Source organism: Ictidomys tridecemlineatus, chromosome 1, assembly GCF_052094955.1.
Source record: "Ictidomys tridecemlineatus isolate mIctTri1 chromosome 1, mIctTri1.hap1, whole genome shotgun sequence".
NCBI lineage: Eukaryota > Metazoa > Chordata > Mammalia > Rodentia > Sciuridae > Ictidomys > Ictidomys tridecemlineatus.
The window spans coordinates 75,143,997-75,160,239 of record NC_135477.1 but is presented as its reverse complement, the minus strand read 5'-3'; positions in this window follow the sequence as shown (position 1 = coordinate 75,160,239).

Genomic DNA, 16,243 nt, shown 5'->3' with positions numbered 1-16,243 from the left:
CTACACAATTGATTGAAGATTTTGTGCTGCTCACAAAGGGTTCTATAACTGTGGGCATGGAGGAATGTTCTTTCCTGCTAACATATTTTTTAAAAAAGGGAAATTGGCAAGATTTGCTCCTGCTGCCTAATTTTTTTTTAAAGAGAGAGAGAAATATTTTTTTAAATAGAGAATTTTTTAATATTTATTTTTTAGTTCTCGGCGGACACAACATCTTTGTATGTGGTGCTGAGGATCGAACCCAGGCCGCACGCATGCCAGGTGAGCGTGCTACCGCTTGAGCCACATCCCCAGCCGCCTGCAGCCTAATTATAAGCTTTACCAGTTTTAGAAGTCACTTGTGTGTTTGTGTATGTGTATATGTGTGTGTGTGTGTTCATTTGTGTGAATGCATACACAATCATCTCATGATAGTGAGTGGGTGAAAATTGATTTCCTCTATACCTTCCCCCAAACCAAGTATGTGAAGAGGGTTCTTTGAGATGAGCAATCAGGAAGAAGTACATTACCATATTCAGTGTGCATGTAGTCAATAGCAAACTTCAGGAGAGTGCCAGAAATGTGCAGGGTCCTGGAAAGCCAGACATCATGTTCTTGACTAGGTGATGGAGGTTTATGGAGCAGATACTCATAGAGGGTTTTCCACATGCCAGGTGTGTGCTAGAATTCACACACTATGCCACTAAGGCCATGACCATGCCACACAAATCTTTTCACTCCCAACTCCCATCAAGTTACACCATTAGCAACATGTGCCTTTGGGTCTCTGTAATTTCCCCTGGTAGGGGTCCAACCACAGCAGATAGCACCAGGGCAGTCTTCAGGGAACTCTCTCCAAGTGACTTTGAAAAAATAATTCACCCTCTAGGATATATTTCCTAAGTAAGAGGTTGATGTTCCCCAAATTCTCATAGAGAATCTGACTTCTCCTTAGTCATCATTTTGCAAAGAGTGGCTCTTCCTCCCAACCCAGCAGAGAGGAGCCAGCATAAGGCCATGGTGTTTGGAAGAGGGACAGGCCACGTGACTCCCAGAGTCATTTCTGTGAAAGTTGAATCCAGAACACTCCGGTTCTGTTCTGCCTGGGTCCACTTAACTTTCTCCCTGGGAACACACGTGCCCTGTAGTGGAGTTTCTGCTCTGCTCAAACTCTGGTCCCAAAAGGTGGACATGGTGAGGTGAGCAAAACAGACAAGTGCAGCCCATGCACAGCTCTGACCAGCAGGTGTCCCTAGGCCTAATTGCTGTGGTCAGATTAGGGTTTGACCCACCAAAACTGCTCCTGGAATTTGATCGTCATTGTGGCAGTGTAGCAAATGGGGCTTTAAGAGGTGATGATGTTCCTGGGAGGAGCTGACCCCTTTCTCTTGGGACTGGATTAGTTAACCCAGGAGCTGGTTGTTCTAAAGCAAGGCCGTCCCTCTTGCTTGTCTCTGTTCCTCACACGCTCATTTGTTCTTCCACTTCCCCACCATGTTACAGCACAGCATAGGGCTGCCAGCAAATATGTCAGCATTATATCAGACTTCCCAACCTCCAGAACTGTGAGCCAAAGAACTGGTTCTATTCTTTACAAATCACCCAACTCAGGTATTCTGTTATAGCAACAAAAAATTGACAAAGATTCATTTTCTTTCTTCTCACTCTTCAGAAACTACTCCTCATTTACCATAATCTCACTCCCATCATGATTATTCTCCCTGTTCCCTTTTTTTTGTTTTTTTAATTTTTAAAAATTTTCTTGAGAGCATTCATTGCATTTGACTCACTGGCTGTTTAGTATGTGAAGAGGTTGCTTGTCTTCTTCCCTGCAATGTGAACCTCATTAGGGAAGAGAGCTTCCACATGCCTCAGCACTGGTCTGTTGGAAGATCAATACATACTTTCAACATTTGCAATGATAGAACAGCAATTGTACTGGTCATATTTCTATATGGCTCTACATCCTGACCCCACACATGGACCTCATTTTCAGGAGAGAATTAATTCCAACTTGAACCCACCCTTTGGGAAAGGGTACCTAGGCATGGCTACCGTAGGACCTTCGACTCTGACTCATACAAGCCTAGTCATTGCCCTGAGCTGAGTGTTGGCCGCTTAGGCATTTCCCACCCAGTATACAGTCTTCTGAAGCATCATACTCCCAAGTCTCCATCCCTGCCCAACCCCAACAAAGCCCTCCTAATTCCCAACTGGATCAGCTCATAGCAAATAGAAGCAGAAGCTTACATCCTCACCTATACCTCTGTGATGATTCCACCAAAGTCCTCCCTGACCGGTGCCTGCTCCTTTTGGGCCTCATAGTGGGTTTCTGAATCAGTGCCCTTTGGCCCTTCTTTTCCCTTTCCCTGAGGACCATCTCGGTCTCATTCACCCCCTCTGTATGAATGGTGGGTATCAGATATGAGGCCTTAGGAATTCCAGAACTGCAGCTGAGAAGACAAAGAGCCTAGGAATGTGTGCCCCCTAAGAAAAGGACATGATCCTCACCCACAAAGGGAGCACTTTTATCTCTTCTCTCCCCTTCCCTTTGACAAGAAGAAAAAGCCAAATTTAGCTTAAATTTTCACTATTCCTTCTGCCCAGTAGGTTTTTTCTTGGCCTTAAGGTCAAGGTGGAAATTTGCACAGGAACACACTACTCTTAGCACTCCCCATATCCCATATTTGGAAAAAGGATTAAGAGATAGAAACTAACCACCCACAGCCTCATAATCATTCTGTTTTTCATGATTTCAGAGCTCACAGGACCATAAACGAATGGCCAGAAAGGGGATGTAACTGGACTAAAGTCACACCACCCACAGGTATGAAGGCCAGGATTGCACTGGCTCGTTCCCCAGATGACCACCTCCTGTTTATAAAGGGGCATGCCTGCTCCTAGTGGTGGCCTGGATACCATGCTTCTGGTGTGACTCCATCCTGCCTGACACCTCTTCAGCAAGTCTGGCTTCCACTGTCCAAACAAGAACACTTTTCAGGGCTATTTTGTCCACTATGGAGCTAGACTACAGGCCTCTGTTTTTTTTCCAGGCCTGGTAAAAATGTTAAAAACATGAAAATACAGTGAGTACTTTGAAATACTCAAAACCACATAAATGTCTTATGAATTGAATGTTTTATAATATGTATTTATCTAAAACATGCCAGCAATGAATCAAATGCCTATGATATGTAATACTGTACCAGACAGTAACCTGTTACATACCACTTATATGTTTAACTTCAGTAATTATGAATACCATTAATTTAATAAGGTTGGAAGTGGTGTGCTTCACTGTTTAAAATGGGGTGAGTGGGTGGAGCCTCCAAACAATAGCGTGTTGGATAGACGACTTTCTTAAAATAGCTCTGATCCACATCTTTATCATCAGCTCAGCCAACAGGAAGCTGTCCCCTCCAATGGGAACATACTCCTTTCTTTAGACATCCCTTGGTGCCACCTGTGACTTAGCCAGATCCGTTTCCAGGTTTGCTGGTGAAAGAAGCCCATAGTGGCCCTATGGGGATGAACCACCTCCTCCCAGCCCTCCACTTTGACCATAATATTGATGACACGACACGTTGCAAGAACAGTTTGTTGAAAATCTGTTCAATATGAGGAGGATCTTGGGATTGGTGTGGGCACATGCTCACGCTTACCCAAGGCCACACAGTGAGGGAGGGAATAAGCCATAAGTAACCGAGCAAATGCCAACTTCACTCCTTGGACCAAATCAGAGCCAAGATCCAGACCTTTCCCCCTGCACAATTCTCACAGCCCCTTTGAGAATAGTATTATCCCTTTCTCACCTCCTGCTCTCCTGGACAAATCTCTGAAATATAAGAAACTCAACATGGAATAACTTATAAGACCGAAGCCGAAGAAGGGAAGCCTGTTAACTGAGGAGAGAGACAAACACACATCCCAGAGACAGACACTTCATGGGATAAGATTATTATAGACAATCTCAAGGACCCATAGCAACCCCCTAGCAACCACCAATCAGCATGATATTGGGAAAATACCTGGGATGCCAGATGACCCTCCCAGTAGTTTATGGTGGTTGATAACATGTTGGGAAACCATGTAGTTCAGCATGTACTCCCCTCGAGGCTTAAACCAGTCAGTTCAAATGAATCCCCCTCTTGTACTGACCAATCACCCCTACCCAACTTGTTCCCGCCAGTGAATGTGCTAATCATGTTTTAGAGTTGTTTTATGATTTTCCCGTGGTGTGTGATAATTTGCTAAGAGACGCTATGATGTATGTGAAGTCCCTGCCTTCCCCAAAGAGTGTATAAAACTGCTGTAACACTGGGCTCGGGGCCTCTCAGCGTCACCAGTTGCTGTGTGCACACGGAAGACGGAGCTAGCTCACAATAAACACCTCTTTGCTACTTACATCGATCTTGGTCTCTGGTGGTCTTTTGGGGGTCCCGAATTCGAGCATAACACCCCCACCCAGAGAAGCTTCCAGTACTGTCTCAATATGGTTTCCACAGCCTCTGGGGGATGAGGTGGTTCCCATTCTATAAACATAACTAGATCAGAGCACAGGTTGTTTTTTTTTTTTTTTTTTTTGGTGCTTACAATGTTCAGTATTTTCATCTGGGTGCTCGTTACAATGTTCACTTAGCAAAAATAAGTTGTACCCTTGTAATATGTGTGTATTTTTGTTTCTATATTTACTTCTATAAATATTGCATCTAAAATGTCCTTTTTAAACAAAAAGAAAAACCAAAAAATTCCTCTTGTCCAGTTTCTTAGGCACATGTATAGTGTTTTATTCATTTACCATCTTATTAATCACAAGAATATGTCAGATGTTCAGAACAGGCTCTCAAAGAGATGTTGGACCCTTCTTCATGTCCCTTTAGGTGTGTCCGTGTGGGAGGCAAACAGGTGTTATTTGAATTTAAGCCCCATACGCTAGAATTCATGAGGTTGTCCAAATTTTCATGGAGCCCCATGCTGAGATTCAAGGTACATATTCCTATTTTGATGTCCAAATCAATTAAGACACATCTATGTGAAGAACTTAAGAGTTTCTATCAGTCATGATTCTTCTTGTTGCAGATATGATATTTTCCTAGATACCTATTGCTGCATAATAAATTACTTGCAAAGATAGTGCTTAAAACTACCACTTGTCATTGTCTCTCACAGTTGGGAGGCTTGGCTGGGCTTAGCCAGGCAGGTGTCTCTTGAGGTCTTTCCCCTGGTTTGTCAGATGGAATCTGAGACATCTCAGAGGCCACCAGGCTGGACATTGAAGGCTGTCAGCTGAGACTGAATGAGGGCTATGCTTGGAGGCTTATTTGTGGCTTCTCCATGTGTCTTGGGCTTTTCGCAGCATGACATCTGGATTCAGAAGGCAGCCTTGGGAAGCTGATCTTTTTTTAGTCCTGAAGTTTGAAGGGGATTCAGTATTATATCTGTCATAACATATTGGTCAAAGAAATCATTGAAATCACCTAGATTTAAGGGAGGGAAAAGAGATCCCACCTCTCAAGAAGAGCTCTGTTAAGGATTTGGGGCCATTTTTGATACCCCTGAAAGATACGGCATGTAAAGCAAATATATTGGCTAGCCTAACTGGAACACCCACACCTAGGATGTTGAGAAATTGTCGGAACTAGTCAGTTCAAGCAATATCCTCAGACATTCCCTCTCTACCACAGAACTCTGCAGGACTCTTCTGGACATCAGTTCCAAACCCATTCTTTTTATGGACATCAAGATAACATTCAGATTCCCAAGCCCACATACTCCTTTAGTACATACAGAGACAAAATTCCCCTCACAGCAGTCAGTTTCCCAGTAATGGGCTTTGGCTTGCCCTATTGTGTTACCCTGAGCCAATAAGCTTGTGCGATTTATGAAACCCTGGCCAACAGGGTACTCTGAAAAACCAGTGGGAGAGGGACTCCTTTTATCAGGGTCCCAGCAGAGTCACATAGCATGGTAGCAAGAAGAAACCTTCATTAAAGAAATTTCTGTATCCCCATTTGTGCTAGGAAATCAATTTTATGTTTTCCCATGCTTGAACTGGAATTCATATAATCAATCACGCTTTTGGACTCAGACTGAATAACACACCAAATTTCCTGGGTCTTTAGTTTGCAGATGGAGATCTTTGGATTTGTCAGCATCCACAACTAACTGAGCCAGTTCCATACATTATCTCTCTCTCTCTCTCTCTCTCTCTCTCTCTCTCTTATATATAAGAAAAATAGGAAAAGTGGAGGAGGAAATGAAGAGAGGAGTTTTTGTCTCAAAGTAGGGGATCTTGGAGGTAAGACTGTAACCAGAGGTCCCTTTAAATCCCACAAAGGAGCCATGTAACCCAGTATTGAGTGACAAAGAGAAATGTGCATCTAGAACTTTCTGGGCCTCCTTTGCCAGGCCCTACCTTCAGGTGTCATGCATTCATTCAACCCCTAGTTTCTCTCCCCATTTTCCCTGGTTTATCTGAGGCTCCCTCCTCTGACCTCTCTTGCCTCCTTTTCTAGAAAGTCAAATATTTCCACTGGCCCTGGAACCAATTGAGCTCCCCGCTGAAACTTGGATTCTCTTCTCTGCCTGCAGATGGGTTCAATTCCCCACAATCCTCCAACCCCATCCCACATTGAGTTTTGAGAGGATAACCTTAACTTCCAAGGAAAATAAGAATCATACCTATGGTGTGGGTCAGACACCACATGGACTTTCCATCAGCCAATAGGCCTATGTCAGGAAGTAAGAAGGTTTTGGTAGTGAGCACAAAAGAGATCTGAGCTCTTTTCCTCCTGGTTCTCTGTGAGATAGGAACATGCAACCTCTATAAGCAGAGTCCTTAAGATTGGAAAGCCATTTAGACCAGTGTAAGGGTGGTCCTGGTTTTCTGCCCTTTGTCCTTGTTTAATTATTAATTAAATCATGTAGTACATTGAACTGTGGCCCTCCAAAAAGATATGTCCACATTGGAATTGCCAGATCCCTGAGGAACTGAGCATAGTTAGACAAATTTCTTTGTAGTTGTAATTAAATTAAGGCTTGTCAGATAGTTCCTCCTGGCTTATCCATTTGTAATCAAGTTGTTGCTTTCTTACTATTGAATTGTTGTAAGGTTCCTTTCTTTCTTTTTGGATACCAGTACTTTGTCAGATAAGGTGTGAGCAATGTTTCCTGTAAGAGATGAGAAAGAGAGGTCCACATGTAAAGGAGAAGGGCCTGTGGTGATGGAGGAAGAGACTGGAGAGATGCATCCACAAGCCAAGCCTGGAGCCACCCACAGAGGGAACAGGCAAGGGAATCCTCCTAAGGCCTCTGGAGGGAGCACAGCCCTGTGACACCTCCACGCTGGACTTCTGACCTCCAGAGGCATGAGAAGGCCAGCTTCCATCTTTAAACCATGATGTTTGTGGACTTTATTACTACAGCCCTGGGGGAAATGATAAATCCCTTTTCACTCTAGAACTTGTCAGTTGGGTTGAGGGGATACATTGGGTGGACCCTGTGAGAGAAGTGTGGGGAAAGGAAACAAGAAGCCAGTTTTCTAGGTTTTGTGCCCAACTTAGGCCAAGGACCAGGGGCTCAAAAGTCAGCACAGGAGACAGAAATTAAAAGACTGAAATTCAGCTGGGCCAATATGTCCTGCGGTTCCACGTCTGGCTTCAGGAGTACATGCATCATGATGCTCTCTTCACAGGACTGTGTAGCTCCACCCTGTGGCCTTGTTGGTTGCAGTGGCCTTTCTGTTGGCTTGTCCTTGCTCAATTCCTGAAGCTTTCCTAGGATGATATCCCACGTACTGGCCTTCCCTAATCTCGGTGGTCTCCACTGCAGCTTCAGAGTCCTCCTCACATCTCCATGCCTTGCCCTCTCAGGGGCTGTCCACAGGGACTTTAACCCTGCTGCACTTTCCCTGACCTCCCAGGCCTTCCTTTCAAATCTTGGTGGAAGCCTCAATGACCCCCTAACTCCAGCATCCTACATTCCTGCAGAACCAGCACCACATGCTTAACACCAAGGTCTGCCACCATCTGGAACACTAGCCAAGCCCCCAGGGACACTCTGCAGCAGCCTCTGAGTGTCTCAGTGGTTGAGCATGTTGAAAATTTTTCCTAGGCCCCTTGTGTTCACAGAGGGTGCCTCACTGGTCTCTGCTCAAGATCATTTTTATTTTTACAACCTTGAACTTGAGGTGGATGTAGCCTTACCAAGTCCCGGGAAGCCCTCAAGCCATCTTTTTTATTGTTTCTAGCAAACTTTTCAGGATTTCTTTAGTGGCAATAATGTCTTTAACAAAGGCAACTTTCTTAGCCCCAGTTTAACTTCCACATTTTAAGTCCAAGTTTTTCAATTTTTTTTCTGCTCTGCTTTCTGCTCCTGAATATCACAATAAATTTGGCTGAAAGCCACCAGCAATACTCATGCCACTTCCTGAATGCTATGCTGCCTAGACCTTTCTTCTCCCAGATTTAGAAGTCCAACACTTTTAAGATCAGCCTCACAGAAAGTCTCAGGACACGGGCATAATGCAGACCATTTCTCAGCCAGAACATAACACAAATGGCCTCTCGTCCAAATTCCAAATTCAGAGTCCCCATTCTCTGAAACCTCTTGCACCCTTTCTTCACTGTCCATCATCCTAATGGTTTTCTGGTCTTCTGAACTCCCACCAGAATTGGCCAGTAAGATTCCACTTGTAACAATTTAAAGCATTTTCAGCTGGCACTGCTAAGCATCTCAAAATTCCTCACCAAATCCATAAAATTCCACACGTTCAGGTAGCCAGAGCAAGGACCCCACTTCCTGATAGAAATTTTTGTTTTAGGTAGCTCTTTTGCTGCTGCAACTAAAAGATCTAACCAGAACAATTTTAGGGAAGGAAAAGTTTATTTAGAGACTCACAGTTTTAGAGGTCTTAGTCCATAGATAGCAGACTCCATTCCTCACGGCTCAAAGTGAGGCTGAACATCATGGATGAAGAGTGTGGCAGAGGGAAGCAGCTCACAAGATATCAGGAAGAGAGCTCCACTAGCCAGATAACAAATATACACCCCCAAATATGCTCCCAGTGCCCCACCTCCTCCAGCCACATCCTAACTACCTTTAGATACCAACCAAGTAATCCCATCAGGTGATTGGTTGGCTGATTGGGTTAAGACTCTCATATCCCAATCATTTTTTCTCTGAACCTTCTTGCATTGTCTCACATGTGAGCTTTTGGGGACACCTCACATCCAAACCATAACACTTGATATGTTCAGTCTTCTGTATTATATGACATTTAAGAATTTTCTGGGAATCCTATTACAATACATCTTTATTGCCACAGGAGATGACTTGCTGGATCTCATGCAAGACTTATTCTTATTTAATTCATGTTCTTGAATTATGACCACACAGGCACCGAAAACTCACTACTTCAGTAATTAGCCAGGGCCAATACCTGCATGATAACTGCCAAGCCAACTAACTGTCCTGAGGAAACTTTAAAGGAGTCTCCAGCTCCAGCCATGGTGCCAAAACTTAAAAGAACTGAGGTTTTAGGAGAAGAAGGATAGCCCTAGAAGAAGGTTTTGTTTTTTTTTTTAAGTTACAGAGTTCACTGGACAGAATTTTGTTACTAAAGAAATTAACCCAGAAACCAAATAAGGGAAAAATAGTAAAAATTAAGTAAATACTAAAAAAGTGAATTTGTAAATATCCTACAGATGTAAAATGTGTAGATATCAGTTAATTTTATTAAACATATTTTTAATTTTTTTTAAAAAAACTCTTCAATATCAACCCAGTAGCCTGTTATATCATAGACTATTTACCTTTTCTCATGACAAGACATTTAATTATTTCTCATATTTCACTGCATGATACCTGGAAAAGGATTTTTGTACATAAATCTAATGAGTAATGGGACTGGGGGTGTAGCCCAGTGATAGAGTGCTTGCCTAGCATGCATGAGGCCCTAGGTTCAGTCCCCAGGGCCAGCAAAAAAAAAAAAAAAAACAACATCTAAAGAGCAATTACAAATGTTTTCTATATAAATTCTGGACTTCTCTAGGCTGCATTTTCCTTCTTTGTAGTCCTGTCTTCAGAAGCCCCAGGGCCTGGCAAGACAGACATTCTCTGATGACACCTAGAATCCATTTCCTCTCATTATTAAATCACAGAATGAATGTATATAGCAGATCATAAGCAGTAAAGAAGATGTCAACTTTAATGATAATGACCCAAAGATAATGACCATAGAGGTGACCAGAGGATAGCAGGGGGTGCTAAGAACAGAAGCATCAGGTCACCTGGCCTCCTGGAGGAGGGAACAGCAGCTTGCAGGTCATCTGGAGCTGTGCTGGTTAAGTAATCCTAAAATCACTTCCAAATGCCTGCTTATCCTTGTCTGTAGAGGGAAGTTTGCATATTTGCACAGTAACACAAGCCTTGGTTAATTGGTCCCTGTATTGTTACATACAAATTTTGTAGATTGCTATGTCAACAGTTCTTTGTAGGGAAAAGGAAGAAAGGGGGATAAAGTACTGAACTCAGGTCAGAGAACTTGCTTGCACTAGCATTTGCTGGTCTTCTCTCTGTCTGCCTCCCTCTCTTCCTCTTTCCCCGAATCTATGTATCTCTTTCTCTGTCTGTTTCCCTGTTGTTCTCTCCTCACTTAATGGACATTACACCATCCTACTTTCTTAAATACAGGTGGGGAAGCCCCATTTCCCTAAACCCCAAAGTCTAGCTTAAATGCTTTGTAAGGAAAGTTGCCTTCCCCACACAGTTACTTGCCAGCAATGGCTGTAGCCTTGATTAGTTGCCCCACTGGGAAGATGAAGTTGCTAGCCTGGCTCTTCCCTCCTCCCCTCTTGGAGGCCCAGGTCATCTCCAAGTTTCTACTACTATTTTCCTGTTCCTCTTGGGATATTTACTCTGGGGCCCATAGTGCACTGATGACTATGCTGGAAACAAAGGCCTAATCCCTGTGCGTAAGGGGATAACAGCCACGTGAAGAAAGATCCTTTTTCTTACCAGTTCTAAGAAGAACTGGAACATGTATGTGGATTCTACAGACATCGAGCAAGGCAATGTGTCATATTTAAGAAGCCAAAAATAAGGAATATGGTAGAATGGAGTTAAGGAGGGAGGTCAGAGCAAAGACAATGGGAAAGCCAGCTGGAGAGAGAGTCCTGTCTGAAAGGCCCTGGGCATCACCAGGCAGCGATGACCATGCCATCTGTGATTCTATAGAGGGCAACTTCAGCAGCAGTAGAAGCCAAAATACCCTCAGTTGAGAAGTAATGGGCAAGTGAGAGTGGAGGCTGTGAGTGTAGAATACTTTGGCTCTGAGGGCCTTGGCAGAGTCATGGGGCAGGTTTTTCTAATGTGGTGCTTCACTGAGTTTGCAGGCCACAGTGACAAAGCTTGTAGCAGGGAAAAAAAAGTAAAAGAGTGGGGATGACTTTGAGGACACAAAGCTGGGGGAGTAAGGCACTGTTGAAACCAGAGTTTTGAGATAAAACTAGACTCACAGCTTTGCCAGTTTTCTTCTGAGTTTTGTTTTGCAAATTTGAAGAATGAAATCTGTGGACAATAATGAAAGGGAAGAGTAAACAGAGTAGGATTTATTGAAGTGAAAATAGAGAAAACTCCTGCCAAGCAGGAGGGAATCTGATAGCTGGAGATTCAATTTGGAGATTTATATGGTTTCCGGTGAGAGAAATAGAAAGTCCAGTGGTTCATTTTCTGAAAATAGGATTTACCCTTAATTGGGAAGTAAGAGCCAATCATAGTCATTTTAACTATAGCCCTTCCCTTTGCCCAACCCAGTTTAAAAATAAACAAACAAACAAACATTAATTTAAGGAAATGTAACAAAATATAAGAGAACACAGACAAACAAGTTAACTAAATTACAACTAATTCATGATATGAGTGAGAAATTCAGCAGTTATAGAACTGACTCAAGATCTAGGAATTGAATTGATCAAGGGGCTGTGACTGTTGCTATTCAAGTCATACTTTTGTTCACCTTAGTTTTATTTTGTTGTCCATCCCAATTTTAAAATTAGCAGTTACATAGTTTATAACACCAAGCACCTATCAAAACAAGGGGCAGTGCTGCATAGAAATAAATAGGATGGGCCAAGTGTACTTGCTCACCAGACTTTGTTGGTAGCACACCTTCTCCTGCAGAAGTAAAATTTGCCTTGCTGAGCTACTTCCAAACATGTTTGACTCCTTGTGGCACCCCAGTATATCTAACACGGGGTATGACCACTGATCCAAATCTGTGTTAAAGAGTGTCAGTGATGTTGGTTGTGTCCTTTAGCAGCCCCCCACCTCTCCACCCCACACCACACCACCCCACCTCTCTGGGACAAAGGAATTGGCTGGAGAGTTCCCACAGGTGAACCTCCTGGGCTTTCACATTTGAAAAAGGCCTTCATGGTGCCCATTTCTATTTCTACAGATTAGCCTCCTGGGATGATCTCTGCCTTGAAATAAGACCTTAATTAAGACCCATTGCCGATTTCCTCACCATTTTATTCTTATTCAGTGGGATGCATTAATTATGGGACTGACCCTCCATGAAGGAGGAATCCTCTTGTGCTCTGGATGTGTCATTCCCCAAGGCTTAAACACTTTGACACTGCCCAGTCCCGAGCACCAGGCCAGCTCAGGCAAAGAAGGAGGGAGGAAGAGGCATAGAGTCCCCTAGAGAAACTGCCTGGGAAGGGTCAGCACTGAAGATCTGTGTCATGGAATGCAGCTGGGCCCAAGCCCAACCCCTGGAACCAGTGGTGGGCTAGCAATGCCATGACGTGGGTCACTGAACATCACTCATTTTTCCTCAGCATTTTGTACATTGATGGCTCATTATTTAGTACCATGTGCCTTTTAATGCTCAGTATTGAGAAACAATGATGTTGTTACCTGGCTTCTACCAATCAGCTGCACAGCTCTGACGTGAAAAGACTTGTGTTAACTTCAGTGAATGAATTAACTAACTGAACCATGGCCTGGGTGTGCAGGGCCAGAAAACTCAGGATGGTGCTCATTAAAATGGGACCATGATCTGAACAAAAATTAAGGACCTTCCACTGTGTACTGGGTGTTCCACCTGTTGGTCCTGGCACTGATTCTGTCATAAGGGCTTCTGCTTGATTTCATGGAACGGTCAGGAGACTACACATTTATTCTACTTCCCATAAAGATAAAGAAATAAGCTCTAAGAAGATCCCAGATTCCTGAAAATATTCTGGTCCAGTATCCTACCTCATTTGACTAATAGGGAAACTTCAAGATAGTGAGAATTAGGGACTTCCAAACCTCAGGGAAGAGGTTATATATACTCCATTAAACAATGAGAAGACAGTCAAAGGACCAAATAAGTTTGCTTGAAAGGCCAATCACCTCTTCTGGACAAGTGTAGGGCTTGGAACTGGACACAGAGCCCATAACTCCTGGGATCTGGGCATGCCTGGAGAGTATATCCTAGAGCCAGGATCAGGACAGTGAGGAAAGGCCTAGGAGGATGCAGCCACATCAGGGCTCCCTATCACAGCTCACCCTGTTCCAGATCCCTGCATTCAACAGGACTCTGTGCTTGTGGATGAGACCATCTTCCCTTTAGCAAGCTAAAGCAAATTATTGTGGGAAAGGCCTGAAGGCCCCAAACTCTTTATTAAAAAGGAAAATTGCTTGACATCCCACCCAGTGCCTGATGGAGCAGGGTTTATGGTAGAACCCTGCAGAGATAGGCTCAGGAACAAGTATGTTGACCTCTTCCAGGGCAGTGTACAGAGACCAAGCTGGGATGAGGTCAGACTCCAGGAAAGTGACCCTGGATTCTGGGCTTGAAAGAGTCAAGGAAGCAGAGCCTTTTATCAGGTAGGACCAGAACACAGGATCCAGTAATAGTGAGGTGTACAGAAATCTGGTGATCTGCCCCATGATCAAGGAACAGCAACTACCTCCAGTGTGGTCAGGGGCTGGAGTTTCAGCTATGTCCTACCAGGACTGATCATCTTCTGGATTCAGCTGGAGCAAACTTCCTTGGAATTCTGCAAGAGATCAGATTCTCCCTGAGGCCAGCTTGCAGAGGGAAAGGAAACCAGGAATCAGCTGAATATGTTAGTTATCATTCTGCTGAAACCCTTCTCCTCACTGAGCCAAAGGCAGCTTTCCAATCCTCAAATTTAACAATGGCAGCCCCTGTAGGAATTCTTGGGGTTGTCTCCTCACATGTATGACAGAGTCAAACTGCTCAATTGGAGATGGGAGAACTTCCACATCACATCTCAGGTCACTACACAGACTCACCTTCAAACACCTTCACATCCCCAATACACCAGATCCTTTTGCTTTAGGTCCTTACACCTACTGGGTGCCCCCCTACCCCACCATTGCTCACAACATGTCTCCTGTCTTTTCCTAACCTGCTTACCTGCTTATCACCTAAATGTATCCTTCCACACACCCTCATGGAGAATGACTGTCTCTTATCCAATGCTCTGGCTCTATAACTGATCTCCTCATTGTACACTCTAGTTGTTTTGGACCTGCCCATCTTCAAGGGGCCTCAGTGACACCAGGCACAGAAGAAGTGCCAATAAATAATGAGGTTAAAGTTCACTAGTTGCATATGTCCCTCCCCAATCTGGGCTTTAGGTCTGTTGGCCCTGCCCACAGCCAGGCATGCCCTGATCTCATAGGTGGTAAAAGACCCAGGTACTTGAAATGAGAGATGGGGTGCCAACATGCTGAAAGCTTAAAGGGCACCCCTGTTCACTTGGCACCACTTGGACAGAACTGCCCAAAGAACAGAACACATGTCACAGTGTAATCATTAATCATCTATAAAGCCACATTTAAAGAGCAAAAAAGATGAAGAGAATGTGAAGCAAAACACCGTCCGGGAAAAAAATATATCCAGTGGACACATTTAATAAAGATCACTTCTCCAAAATACACCAAGAACTCTGAAAACTCAACAACAAGAAAAAAAAAATCACTTTAAAAATGGCCAAAAGACTTGAAGTGACACCTCACCAAAGAAGACACACAGAGGCAAACAAGCATTTGAAAAGATGCTCCCCACTAAACATTGTCAGGGAACCTCAAACAATTGCTCCACCCCTATTAGAATGACCAAAATCCAGAACACTGAAAATTCCAAACGCTGGCAAGAACATGGAGCAACAGCAACTATCGTCCACTGCTGGTGACAATGCCAATGGCACTCTGACACTTTGAGAGAACATTTGGAAGTTTCTCCCAAAATAAAAATATTCTTACTATGCAGTCCAGCAGCAGGGCTTCTTGAAGCTGAAAGTTTAGAGCCACATGAAAACCTGCATGTAGATGGTTATAGCAGCTTTGTTCATAGCTGCCAAAACTTGAAAACAAGTTGTCCTTCAGGGTGAGCAGATAAACTCTGGTACATCTGAACAATGCAATATTATTCAATACTAAAGAATGATTAGCAAGCCCAGAAAAGACACAGGGGGAACTTAAGTGCATAGTACTAAGTAGAAGAAGCCACTGTGAAAAGGCTACGTACCTTAAAATTCCAACTACATGCAGTTGTTGGCCTGGGTTGTGAAGGAGGAGGATAAATGGGTGGAATATACAGGAATTTTGGGGCAGTGAAAAGAGTCTATATAATACTCTCATGGTGAACACACATCATTATATTTTGTCCAAACTCAGAATGTACACAGCCAAGAGTGAACCCTAATGTTAATTTTGGACTTTGGGTGATCGTGATGAGTGGTTATAACATATGCACTGCTCCAGAGAGAGATATGTTGGGGAGGCTGTGAGGGGGATGGGGGATGTGGGATATTTCTACTTTTGGCTCGATTTTGCTGGGAACCTAAAGCTACTCTAAAAGGTGAAAAAAAAAAGTAACATTAATTTTCATACTTCAACCTAATATACTAAAATACTACTATTCGACACATTATAAACCTAAACAAATTCAATGAGACAATTCCCATTCTTTTGGAGGGTGCTAGCTTTGAATCTCTGGGGAAAATTCATACTCCACACACCTCAATTGAGTCAAATCTCAGTTCGAGTACTGAATAGTCACACACATGTGGCCAGAGGCTACCGTGCCAGGCAGCTCCAGAGTCTGTGAGTTAAGACCCACTCTTAAGGAAGGTTGAAGGCCTATGCAGATAGTGCATAAACACAAAAGGCTTTTATGGCAAACTCCAGCCATGCAGTAAGGGATGGGACAAACCCAAAGGCTCTGGACTCTAAAGAGTGC